Here is a 14404-nt window from a genome sequence, read left to right on the forward strand (position 1 = left end):
GCTGTATATTATTGATACATATGATGAGACAATCCCTTAACCAATTTCAGGGTTAACAAGTTCATGTATCAGAAAGGGGAGGTGTGCCAATAGCTACATGGAAGAGCTGAGTATGTTTCATTTTTAGCATGATCCTGACCAAAGACAACCTGTGAAGCATTTCTGTGAGGAATTTAAGAACACTTCCCTTTTCTTAAAAATTTTTTTTGTTAATTTTTATTTATTTATTTGAGAGAGACAGACAGAGAAAGAGGCAGAGAGAATGGACATGCGAGGGTCACCAGCCACTGAAAGCAAACTGCCACCTTATGCATCTGGCTTACATGGGTCCTGGGGAATTGAGCTTTGAACCGGGGTCCTTAGGCTTCACAGGCAAGTGCTTAACCACAAGCCATCTCTCCAGCACAATACTTCCCTTTTAACAACAGCAACAAGAAAATTACATTATCCTCTTGGTAAAATTAAGTTATTTAATTTATTTACCAAAACTGTAGAAATAATTTATTAAGTAAAAGTATTTAAAGCTGTCAAAAAGAATTTGTCCTTCCTTATTAATAGATAAGATCATGCTGAAATTAGTCACAAAATTCAGCCTGCAAAATCATACTAAACGTGTTGTAAATATACACAAACCACCATCGGATTCTAATGTGCTACACCATTCATCTGTATATATCTATGCATATGAACTTTATACTCAGATAGTTCTTAATGATGGCAAATTAATTTTATTTCTGTTATGATTTACTGGTCTATACTACTCTGATCCTCACGTTTGCATGACAAGTGCTTTCCCTGCTGGGCTGTCACCCTGACACCTAAAAACGTGTTAATATAAGCTTAAGCATTAGGCTTTAGGGAGAGAGAGAAGTAGCACTCAGAATGAAAGACATTCCCAAGTGCAGGTATGGGCTCCTCAAGCAATTGTCTGAGAATTAGCCTTATTTATCATTTTCTTCCTTTTTCTCTCCTTTTAATAAGTATTATAGGATGACTCTAGAGAGGTCTTGTGTTTTGTATAGAATTATAAAGCAAAACCAGAAACCACTAGGGATGCCTATATCATTTCACTGTGATGGGGTTTCTGATTGGAAAGCTGCAGGTTTATAGCTGGGAAAGGTAGAAAAGCCTTAAACAATTGGAACGTGCTAGAAATTTTGCCTCTCAGGTTGAGGGGATTCTTCTCCCTTCTCTTGTCCTCCAAATGTTCCCCATATTTCTATTCTGCCTCAATGGAATTGCAGGATAAAAATTTAGGAATAGGCCATGACTTTTGACCTTTAAAACTTTTATTATTATGTCCAAAAGATTTGTGTTTTGTTTAATAATAGTAAAACATGAACAGGGAGGAGGCTAACAATGGTACCAACTTGACTGTATTCACTGAGTACAAAACTTATAAAAAAAAAAGTAAAGCATAAACATAGTTACATTAGAAACTAGTTTTGGTATCAAGTCATGAAACATTACTGGAAATAAATAAGGTTTGAAAAATGCCAGTATTAATAGATTCCTAATTTATAGCCTCTTAAGTATAAGAATTGGAAGTTTTGGAATATGTTTTAGGTAGACTAGCTTTTCTATTAAATTAAAAAATAGAGGGACAAATAAAGGTGAAAAATTAAGTTTGGAAATCAAGATGAAGTTGAAGATTATACTTAATTCCTCATCTAATTATGAGCAATAAATGAATAACCCATTGGGATTAATGTACTTTTCCATCATTCATGATGACAGAAACAAAAAAAAATAAATATAAACTGAAAAATAAACTATCTATGGTGTAATAGGGACTTTTTGAAATGTAAGGGTTGTGAATAGTAGAATAGCCTCTCCTCTAAATTATTGAAACCTGATCCTTTGAAAAATGATTTCCATGTTTTGCTGTAAAGCCTCACTTTCCCTGACAGTACTTATATAGCCAATAGTTCTGACTTTTATAAAATACCCCTAACAGTGAAACTATAAAACCATGCATCTAGGAACCATAAAGCTATTTCTTAAATCAAACCATACTCAAGTAAAGATGGCAGTTTTATACACCTTTTCTGGGAGCACACAATATGGGATCAATATACTTCAGTCCTAAAATCATAATCAAATTGGAGTCATTCATCTTTATTAATAAAATCACATTAGTGTTTTGAGAACTCTAGGCCAGCTGATAGCAATCAAATGAACAGGGTGAACTAAGTATTCTCCCATAGCAAAAGCTGGCAACCTGTCCTCATGGAGAGAAGCAAGAAATGTAACATCTCTCCTGGGACATATACTACAGGGAACTGCACCTGTAACCAGGGACACAGTTCTCACAGGGAGAGTTTACTGATTAGAGACTTAAAAACCACTGCCTACAATATTCCTTGCAATCGTAGATGAAAGGCATATTTCTCCCCAACTGTTTGGTTTTCCTGATAATATTATGAATTCTAATGTCAGTAATTTTTTAATAGACATACTGAAATACACTGAATCACCAATATTTAAAGTATATTATGTTGATAGTGTCTGTTTAAAGGTTAGCATGTGGGAAGAAGTGATTAAGTCTGTAGATTAGCTCTTAATTCTACATGTCTAGAGTTCGTTTTCTTTTAAATCCTCCTACAATACCAAGAAGGATGGTCCTTCACCTACAGATACAGATTATGATTCCAGAGCAACAGAAATACAGTTAAGTATGACTCTAGGAGGCCTTGTTCCTCCTCGTAACAAAATAGCTGACTTGGGCTGGATAAATGGTTTAGCATTTAAGGTGCTTTCCTGAGAAGCCTAAAGACCCTTGTTTGACTCTCCAGATCCTACATAAGCCAGACACACTAAGATGAGGCAAGTGCAGGGTCACACATGCCCACTAGGTGGTGAAAACATCTGGAGTTTGATTGCAGTCACTGTGGCCCTGGCACACCCATTCTCTCTCTCTCTCTCTCTCTCATTCACTCTCTCTTAAATTAAAAAAAAATAGTTGACTGTACATCTTTGGCCTTTGATTCATTAAAATGTCACAGGGGCTGAGGAGATGGCTCAGCAGATAAGAACAGTTATTCATCAAGCATATGGGACCAAGAGGTCCTGATTTGCCTTGAGGTGATTATCCTGCACCCATGTAAAAATCTGGTTGTGGGCTGGAGAGTTGGTTTAGTGGGTAAGGCACTTGCCTGCAAAGCCTAAGCACCCATGTTTGACTTCCCATATCCCAAGTAAGCCAGGCACACAAGGTGACGTATGTGCAAAGTCACACATGTGCACAGCGTGGTTGATACATCTGGAGTTTGATTACAGTTGCTGGAGATCCTGTTGCCCCAATTTTTATCTCTCTCTCTCTCTCTCACTCACTCACTTTCTCTCATAAAAGAAAAAGGCCAGGCTGTTGGGCTTGCCTCAAAAAAAAAAAAAAAAAAAAAAATTGGTTGTGCCACACATGCCTGTAATCCCAGTGCTGTGGGAAACAGAGAGCAGAGACTCAATGGAGTTTACTCTTTAGCCTGTCTGCTCTAAAAAACCATCTCTGGGTTTAGTGAGAGATGCTTATCTCAAGGAAACATGCACATGAGTAATACTGAAGACCACTAGATGTCCTCCTCTGGCCTCCATGTACATTTGCGGAGGCGTAGGAATCCACACACACTCATGCATATGCCACACAATATACATATTACATACACATAAAAAATACAATGGTGCAGATTATGTATGTGGTTTTATTTTATTTATTTTCATAAGCTAACCAAGTAATCAAGCCAAACAAAAATATCTTTTGGGAAAAGATTTATTTAAAAAGTGTTATAGTATCTTGCCAATTTTTTTACAGGCACAGTGAGGACATTTTATTTCATTGTGTATTGTTTTTATCTGCACTCATTTCATGAAATAATGAATGAATTAGAATTTTTGAATGTGAAAAAGAAATTCAGGTCAACCTCAGGGTCTTTTCTTGACTCCATCCTTTAAGGAAAAGGTCAGGAGTACCAATTTTATAAAGAGATTAACATGAAGACAGATTGTGATCAATCTAGCACTTGTTATGCTTTACTCATTTGTTGAGTATCTAGATGGAATTATCAAGAATGTAATCAGAAACTTGGAAGGAGCTTTAAAAATTGAACCTGATGTCAATGGCCTTGGTGTTAACAACTCTGAGTTGATAGGTGGCTGTCATGTACAGGACCCTGCTGCTCTCAAGCGTGGGAGGGGCATCCTTGTGGAGCTTTGAAAATCAAGATGCCTGCCTGGGCCATTTTTTCAGACCAATTCAACACATCACTTCCAGGAAGGCCAAGAACTAAAAGACGCCTGCCTTTCCATTTGGGGAATAGGGAGACCATATGAGTTATGGGAATGAGTCCAATAGCAGTCAGTTGAAGTCAACAGAAAGGTGAACATATGGAAACTAAGAACTTTCTAACTCCTAAGGAATAAAGAAGGCTGAAGCATAACTGAAAAGGGTAGGGTGGCATGGGGTGATTTCATTGTTAGTTTGCGTTTAGTAAGACACATGGGCATGTGTGAGTTACTTTGGGCTCAGAAGAAAAGCGGAACTTTGGAAAGAGATTTATATATTCTGACATATTTGGTCTATTGGGGAAATGGGTTTGTATCATATATTAAGATTAAGGGGACTGCAAAAATATTGATGACTTTGCTGATGACACTAGGGCTCAAAACTCCCAAGAAATCAAAAAAAAAAAAATGAAGTCACTAGTAGTTATAATTTCAGAGGGTGTTACTTGACCTACATGGAATTAAGAATGGTTTGGGGGGGGTGTTAAAAACTTGATATTATATCTTCTGGATAAACTCTCTTTCCTATTTGCTAACACACTCATTTTGAATAGTATAAACCTATTTTTGTTTGTCTTTCTTTGACTGAATGTTGAACAAGGACTCACAATGGAAAAACTGTTCTTTTAGAGCTATATCATGTTCTTGCAAGGCATACTTGCCACAGAGCCAGTTAGATTTAACATGCTCAATTATCACACCTGTCTATGTGTAAATAGGCAATACCTTTAGAACAAATGTAGGCATTGAAAATATTTTAAATATTAGTTATCTTTTCAATTTTTTTCTAGACAGTTATAGCAGTCTTCTGTGCTTAAAAATAGATCCTAAACTATAATCAGATTTATTATAATAAAACGTGGATATAAAATCCTAAAATGGATTCTTTTCTTTGTGGAATAATAATCATAATACAGCATTAGCTTAAAATGCACAGCAGTCATCAAAAGTGTTTTATATGCATCATACTTCTCTTGCCTCATGAGAACCTAGTGAGGAAGGCAGCACAGATAAGATTACTATTATAACAGAGATGCAAAAATAAGGGTTAATGATGTTATGTGTCATTTTGAGATCACTGACTCAGTAAAGGTACAGGTAGACTTTTGTAAGATCTCTTTGGCCTTCTATAAAAGTACAGTGAGAGAAATAACTGTAGAAGAACCCAGGAGGCACCCCATGCTAAGAACATCTCTAGAATTATAGATTCATAGAGTATAAATGAAAATATCTACCAGGATTAGCATACATAGACTGGTCTATTTAACACTCACTTAAACAATTCTACAAGCCTGGGTTTTGGCATAAGTAAAAGTGAAGGGAGGAGCTCAGTATAGGAGAAATGTCAGTGAAAGCTAGAAGAATTCACATGCAAAAATGTTTCTCTTAGTTCCTAGATTAACACTATTTCCCTTTTACTTTTGGCTTTGTCCCACCTCCTTAACATACACTTAACTAAATAATAATAATAATTTTGGCATATTTACCTGTATGTTAGGCACTAAGACTTATGCATATTATCTCATTTGCTCCACAAATCTTTATGAAATGAGTTCTATACTCTCATTTTATAAATAGATAGCCTGATGTCTATAGAAGAAAATTAAGTAATCAAAAAAGAAAGGAAGAAAGAAAGAAAGAAAGAAAGAAAGAAAGAAAGAAAGAAAGAAAGAAGGCAAGCAAATAACTCCAAATGACCAAGCTTGAATTTGAACCTATGCAGTCAGTAGCACCCCTCTTTTTTTGGACTTAAAGAAGATTCCACAATGGAATTGCTCAATGCCAAATAGCAGAATATGCAAATAATATTACCTTGTAACTATTCTTATTACTGGTTAATAAATACCTGGCTAAATTATGTCAAACATACCACCAAATTACTGCAAAGGTTGGAGTTGCTGAGCACAAGAGCAGAAATTCAATGATTCTTGTTATTCCTGCATGCATGACAAATCATGGTTTGTGGTGGAAAACTTCTATTGTTTTTGAACTTTATTTTTTCTCTCTTCTTGGACGTTTTATACATAGCTAAAAATAACCAACTCAGAAAAAGTTCTCTCTAGTATAAATCACTTTGCTAAGTGGGAGATGAAGGAAAAAATAAGGAAAAAGCATGGAAATGACCCAAATGTATATATGGACAGAATTAGAACTACAGTAGGTATTAACACTTGATGAACCAAGATTTCATTATGAATGATACCATTGTAACATTTAATTACTATTGAGTATGATAAAAATCTAGCAAATAATGCCATTGTAACAGTTAATTACTATTTACTAGGATAAAAATCTAGCATAAAGTACTATATGTTAACATGATAACTTTATTCAGAATGTATATGAGGAATTCCATTCATTGTGGAATTCTTTCAAATGAAAATGCCACTGTCTCCAACATTGTTGGTTCTGAAGATAGTACAGAAAAAGGGCATATATGCTGTGACCCTAACATATTGATTCCTCTTGGTGACTCAGGTAAGCTTTTGCATGAGAAGCAGAATTACTCTCATACATTTTCTGTTCCACACATTTCTCTCAACTTTTCCTGAATACTTTAACATTTTTCTCTAAGCCAAAATAGTAACTGAATATTCTCTTTCCCCATATGCACTACAAATGTCCTTCTTATCAATATTTTACCATTATATATGTGCAGTCATTAATGTTGAAATGATGCTATGACCCAAGAGAAGCAAAAGCCAATCATTTGTTTAATGGGTTTCAAAACTCAAGTCTGTTCCTGAAAACAATAGGAAATTTGAGCAATTTTGTTGTTGCCTGAATCATGCTCTACTACATGAGTTCCTTGCAACATCAGAATTCTTTTTCTTAATATTGAAATTGTCCTATCTCCTCTATTGCCCACCCTGTTTCACTCACAAGCTACCAAGCTAGAAACTATAAAGTCCCTCTTGTATCTTTTGTCCCACATGACATCAACTCCTTACTTTCTGAATCCATTCTTGTCTTCCCCATTTCCCTTGCCACTGATTTAACTCAGGCAATGGGGTCTCTCAGCTGGGCCACTGCACTCCTATCAACTCATCTCTTGCCTCTGAGATGCCTTCCTTTCATCCACCCTTAAACAACTATTCTCACACCAAAATATTACCTTACATCTCACCTCATGACCCTTCAGTGGACTGCACGAAATGTTGGGTAAAGGTCACATATGCTAGCATAGCACTGGAGTCCCTGGGATTTCCTGAAAGCCAGATTTCCCATCATTGCTGCATTCTCTAGGCTGTGCACTTAACAACTCACTGTCCAGTGTGCACACCCCAAGAAGTTCTGCAGCCTGTACTGAAGCACCTGCTATGTGTCCAGCCTCCAGTGTCCTCATCACCCCCATACTCCTCCTTTGTCCACACAACAATCTGAATTACATCACCAGAACTGAGCTCATAGGTTCCCTTCCAATGTTCTTATTCATTTATGTCAACCTCCGTTTACTTCCATCTTAGCATATGTGTCTGCTGTTCCTTTATCCCACTGCAATCACCTGTGCAGTTTCTCCTTTTACATGAAGAGTTGCATTACCAGACACTCATTTGTCTTTCACAGAGTTTCTATACTTGAGTTGAAATCATAAAACCTGTGTTGGTTAAAATGAAATTTTGGGGCCTGAGGAAATGGCTCAGTAGATAAATTATTTGCCACTGAAACTGCACTACCTGACTTTAATCACAAAATACTATGTTAAAAAAAAAAAAAAAAGACTGGAAGCTGTGGAGGGGCTTCCAAAATCCCAGCACACTGATGCTGCCAATAAGAGAGAGATAAGAATGTAAGAATTTCCCTGAAGCTCGTGGCAAGCATAGCAATGAGCAGCAGAGTGTGAATCCTGAGTAAGAAACAGCCACAAATGAGATGGACAGGTGAAGACTGACCCAAAATTTGTCCTATGACTTTCACACACACACACACACACACACACAAAATAAATTATACAGGGCTGGAGAGATGGCTTAGCAGTTAAGCGCTTGCCTGTGAAGCCTAAGGACCCTGGTTCGAGGCTCAGTTCCCCAGGTCCCACGTTAACCAGATGCACAAGGGGGCGCACGCATCTGGAGTTCGTTTGCAGAGGCTGGAAGCCCTGGCGCGCCCATTCTCTCTCTCTCCCTCTATCTGTCTTTCTCTCTGTGTCTGTCGCTCTCAAATAAATAAATAAAAATTAAAAATTTTTAATTTTCTTTGAGGGATGGCCCTTGTTAAATATATTTAATATTTATTTTTACAGGCAAAGTACCAACTTTATAACAGCCTAAAACATGTGCATCACCTATGTCATTCCACTGTGTATTGTTTTGCTCATACATTATAAAATTCTGTCTAAGCACTGACTGCAGGCTAGTTCCAGACCATGTGAAGACAACAGGAATGGAAAGAAAAAAGAAACTGATAAGGCAGGCATGGAAGTACATGCCCGAAATCACAGCACTCAAGAGGCTGATGCAGGAGGATCATGAGTTGAGAGCTAGCCTGAGATACATAGGGAAACCTTATCTCAAAAACAATAACAAAAACCAGATTTTAAAAAATACATAGAACAGGCTGGAGATATAGCTTAGCAATTAAGGCTTTTGACTGTGAATTCTAATGACCCTCCTTCAATTCCCCAGTACCCATGTAAAGCCAAATATACAAAGCGGTGCAAGTGTCTGGAGTTTTCTATTCAGTAGCTAGAAGCCCTTGTGTACCCGTTCTTTCTATCTCTTTTTTCTTTCTTCCCACCCCCTCCCCCAGCTGTGCTTGCAAACAAAATATAAAAATATTTTTAAAAATCCATTTTCTGGGCCGGGCATGGTGGCACACGCCTCTAATCCTAGCACTTGGGAGGCAGAGGTAGGAGGATTGTCATGAGTTCAAGGCCACCCTGAGATTACCTAGTGAATTCCAGGTCAGCCTGGGCTAGAGTGAGACCCTACCTTGAAAAACAAAATAAAATCCATTTTCTGGAAAATACTGAAATATATTAAATGTGATTAGTGAAATACAGTCAATGACATGTTGAGAAGCTCTATGGAGAAAATAACAGTTAGGAAGGTTACAGGTGCAGACAGATATAACTGTATTTTCCAAAGCTGACTAGGAAATGACTCAGTGTGATGCCTAAGCAATGTGAAGGAGGAAAGGCAAAAGACCATGTGAACTAGAGGAAGGCTGTTCCACAGATGCATAAGCACCCTGTAGTGTGAGGAGACATGCAAAGGGAGCTGCATGCTAAGAAACAGTGATGAGGAACAGTGAAAGGAGAGTCCTGTCAATGCAGGGTGTTATGGACTGGTCATTGCTTAGGTCTTGGCATGGACTCTGAGTGAGCTAACAGGTCACTGGAAGGTGGGAGTATTGTATGCTTATTGGGTTGAATAGGGCACCCAGACTATTGTGTTGAGAATAGACTGTTGAGCATACAGGGGGAAAACTGGAAGTTAAGACAAACATCTTGCAATGATCCAAGGGAGAAATAGTGTGACCTGGACCTGGAAGGAATTGGCAATGACAAGATAAAAGAGGTCAGATTCTTAATGTGCTGCCCACCAGTGACTGCACAGAGATGAAGCATGAAGTGAATGCTCAAAGGATTTGTCTAAGTAGCTGCAGGGATGGGGCTGGCCTCAGCAGGGATGGCCAGGACTGTGGGTGCAGTGGGTTCAAAAGGCTGTTTGAGAGGTTGCATCTAGACAACCAAGTGGAGTCACAGCAAGACAGCTGAATATATGAATCCAGAGTTCAAGGGTGGAGTCTAGGCTGGAGATAAATTTAGGAGTCATCTGTGTGAGATGGTATGAGCTCACCAAAGAAGTGAATCTGGGTAGAAAAGATAAAAGGAGAGGTCCAAGACTGACCCACAGGGGCACATGTTAGTCCAAGGAAGCTATGGGAACTGGTGAGCTGGGACAGATGTCTGGAAAATGCTATGAGACCAGTGAGAGTGGGACTAATGTGATCACGTGATGTGTTGATGAACAACAATCTTAATCAATGTATGGATAAAGTCATAGCTGAGAAACATTCTGGTGAAGATAGAAGTAAGAGAAGATAGGAATGAGGTCAAAAGAGAAGAAAAGGGCAGAGAGTGAGCACAGTAAATTTAAATCATTCTCCCAAGGACTCTGGCAAGGTGAGCAGGGGAAAGGTGGGCTGAATAGAGGCAGAAATTCATCAAAAGAAACATTTAAGTTTTGAAAATTAACAGCATATGTATTCTTATGAAAATGATTTAAGACAGAGGGATAATTGAATGGTATATAACACAGAGGGAACTTCTGGGCCTTGCTCTGAATAAAAGTGTGGAAATGGGGCTGGAGAGATGGCTTAGCAGTTAAAGTACTTGCCTGTGAAGCCTAAGGACCCATGCTAGACACTCCAGATCCCACATAAACCAGATGCATAAAGGTGAGGCAAGGGCAAGGTCATTCATGCCAACTAGGTGGCACAAGCTTCACTGTGTTCATAGACTCCAGGAAGTTGTTATTAAGGTGCCTTCTTTGATTCAGGAGGTATAAATGGGCTGGTGCCAAAGCTCTAGGGAACATGTTTGCTCTCAAAACAAGATTCAGCATTCAGTCACGCTCCCAAAATGAGGCTGATACTGTTGTTCCAAGGATCTTATTTTGAAAGTCCATAATTTAACCTAACAGTAAATCAACTCCTGGGGTAGATTCAAAAAACACTGATGCTGGACCACTTTAGAACAGGGAATCCAGATTTGAATGTGTAGGGTTTCAAATTTTGAGCTGAGATATTATAAACCTTTTCCATGTTTATCCTATTGTGAAGCCAAAGTTAGAAACCTCTGGCATATAATGTGCATGACCTTAAAGGCCAAGATTATTACAGAAAAGTAAATCTTGAACAGAGAGTTGAAGTTGTTGGGAGTGTCATCTGTGTGTTTATAAATTTAGAAAATGTAATGGAAAAAGTAACTTCAAACCCAGAGGTCCATAGATGACAACAAGATTAATGTAGTCATCAGGTCGTATCTGCAGGCGTGAGATTGAAAGCAAAGATGTTGAAGGAGTGGTATAACAAGGACACTCACCCAAAGCCCAGACTCGGGTTCATTAGACCAGACAAATCAAGCATTTCCATATGAGAAGACACCACACAAAACACAGATCTTCAAAGGTGTGAAGCTGGGCTAGAGATGGATGGTTTATAGGTTAATGTTCTTGCCTGCAAAGCCAAAGAACCCAGGTTTGATTCCGTGGGACCCACGTAAGCCAGATGCACAAGGTAGTGCATGAGTCTGGAGTTTGTTTGCAGTGCCCATTCTCTCTCTTCCTCTCTCTCAAATAAATAAAATAGAATAAAAATATTTAAAATGTATGAGATAGAGGTGAGAATGGGAGAATTATGCAATCTAAAAGGAGGGTGCTCTTTTGGAGGCATTTGCTGTTTGGATCTAAAACCATTGGGAACCTGTACAGTCTCAAAGCAGAGGCTGAGACACAGATGTAGGCTCAGAAAAACAGGGAATTGGGGGTTCTTGCAATATATTACAGCAAACTTTGCCTCCCATTCAGCAGTATTTTCTTGTTAAGAATATTTTATTTATTTATTTATTTATTTATTTATTTATTTATTTACTTGAGATGAGAGAGAGAGAGAGAAGAAGAAGAAGAAGGTAGAAAGAAATGCGCACCAAGATCACTTACTGGTGCCTCACCTCTAGGCACTGCAAGCAAACTCCAGATGCGTGCACCACCGTGTTCACCTGGCTTGCGTGGGTACTGGGGAATTGAATATGGGTTCTTAGCCTTTTCAGGCAAGCTCCTTAACTGCTAAGCCATCTCTCCATCCCTAGAGCAGTATTCTCTAGTTTTAAAAATAGTTGTGCCTTCTGAAGAAAGTATACAGGGCAATATAGGAAACAGCTTTTGTGATCAACCAATCAGTAGAGAGAGGCAGTGGTTCTCCTCAAGGCCCTGGTGCAACTCCAGCATTGCAACAGCTCCTCAGGTCTTGGAGGCTCAGGAAATAATCACTGCTCCAACACTGAGGTGGTCAAGCACAACATGGTATGGTTTATAAAAACAAAAAGGTCATTCATTCAACAATCAGGTATGCCTCTTGAAATTTTTGTCAGCCAAGTAAATTAAACTCCTTTGTACATGTAACTAATTCTTCACATTGATGGTTTATAATATCTATCAAGTTCACTTTATGTCAATTGATTGTGATAGCATCACCATTGAGAACCAAGTATAAATTTATATCCAGAAGGCATCTTTGGAGCAGCCACAACTTAAGGTGGCTTCCCCAGAATTCAACAATGAGCCAAGGGTCATTTTCTAAGAAAGCTCTTCCAGAACATCCTTAAAAATGGGCCAGACAAGTAGGAGAAGGAAAAAGAAAGACAAGTAGCAGAATGTCAAGATAAAACTTCTGCTTGACCCCCACATAGCAACTTCAGAGAATTACAACTCAGATCTGGCCTGGTTGGACAGATATATTTCTGCACCACTGGACAGTGTCATAACGGAGATTGTAAAAACAAAAAAAAATTGTGCACTCCTATGTTCTTCCAGTCATGGAGAATCCATGAGCAAGAGGATATCACCCAAGGATGAGTAGCAGGGATTACCTGTAGGCTGTGCACAGAACAGCAGGAGGGATCTAATTCCAATGAACGAAGCCCATTTGTCCCTTCTGTAAGCAAAAAGCTTTCCTTAGGATAGCACAGATAACATGGGCAAAGATTAGACTAAAAGGATTAGTGTTAGCTATAAGATATAAAATTTTTCATAGTATACATTTATTATCTGCTTTCCTGCATTTCTAGCAATATCATCACACAGCACATGTGCTAAAATTTGAGAAAATTCACCCAAATCCAATGAATATGACAGTATATATTGGATCTATCACAACATACCACTAGCATAATGTGTGACCCTGACAACAAAATATATATATTTTAAAATCCAATATTTTGGGGCTGGAGAGATGGCTTAGCGGTTAAGGCATTTGCCTGAAAAGCCAAAGGGTACCAGTTCGACTCTCTTGGACTCACGTAAGCCAGATGCAGAAGAGGGCGCAAGCATCTGGAGTTCATTTGCAGTGGCTGGAGACACTAATGTGCCCATTCCCTTCTCTCTCTCTCTCTCTCTGTTTCTCTATTTCTCCCTCTCTTTCTCTCTCTCAAATAAATAAATTAATTAAATATATTTAAAATCCATTGTTTTAGAGAGATTCCATTCGTTCTCTTTCTCACTATTACTGCAAATACTAAGAATGTGTAACTATTTTGAAATTTACATCATGTCAAGTAGTTCCTCTAATCTACATCCCAATTCATTTTTGTTTATCAGCCTTTTAAAGAAAATGCTGGCCTTTCTTCTAAGGGTTAGAGAAACATTGTTGAGTCCCTTTCTTAGAAGTAAACTTAGGACTGTGCTATGTCAAGCTCATTGACAGATTTAGAGATTAATTTCTAATCTCTTATTTACAGAGCAGGAGAGGCTTTTAAGATTTTGAAAATGGCAACAATATTGACTGTTTTCAATGAAAGGTTAACTGCATCCACATTCACTGGAGTACACAAGGAAAGTTTAACTGTGGTAAATATCAAAGCTGTTTTGCTTCATGGAAAAACCTGTTCATAGAAAAAGAGAAAAAAAAAATCTATTGCCAGGATAAGAAATAGTTTACCCTCTAGAGAACAGCATGTACTGGAATATTTCCTTACTTCTCATCAGCCAGGATAGCATCACAGTTAATGCCGTTTGTATAAGAAAACATCAATTTGATAGTTTTGAATGGGCATGTCTTAGGTTAGATACCCCCACCCCTGCCAGAGCAAAGTATAAGCCAAAGATATGAAACTGGAGGTGTACAAAATGGGATTCTGAGTGTGTCTTATAAATTATTTGGATTTTACTGAGTTGGTTAAAGGAAAAAATAGAAACCGCAAGCCCAAACTATTTTGGCTTAGATGCACTTCCAAATGTGTATTTGGTTACATTTTAAAGTCTGTATATTTTCAGGAAAATTTAATCCATAAGTTCTTGTGAGGCTACAGGTAAATCATCCAAATATTGTTTTATTAGAGCTCCATGATATCCAAAATGCTTTCTGAGCTTTTCTATACCCTTACATTCTTTTCTGTAAAGCAGCG

General features: G+C 38.1%; 1 protein-coding gene across 3 annotated transcripts in view; it reads left to right on the top strand.

The window, feature by feature from the left end:
- The window catches only part of Unc5c (unc-5 netrin receptor C), a 380036-nt gene that overhangs the window by 290936 nt on the left and 74696 nt on the right, over nt 1-14404 (top strand). The gene's annotated exons all lie outside the window — the stretch shown is intronic.

This window comes from Jaculus jaculus, chromosome 2, assembly GCF_020740685.1.
Source record: "Jaculus jaculus isolate mJacJac1 chromosome 2, mJacJac1.mat.Y.cur, whole genome shotgun sequence".
NCBI classification, from domain to species: domain Eukaryota; kingdom Metazoa; phylum Chordata; class Mammalia; order Rodentia; family Dipodidae; genus Jaculus; species Jaculus jaculus.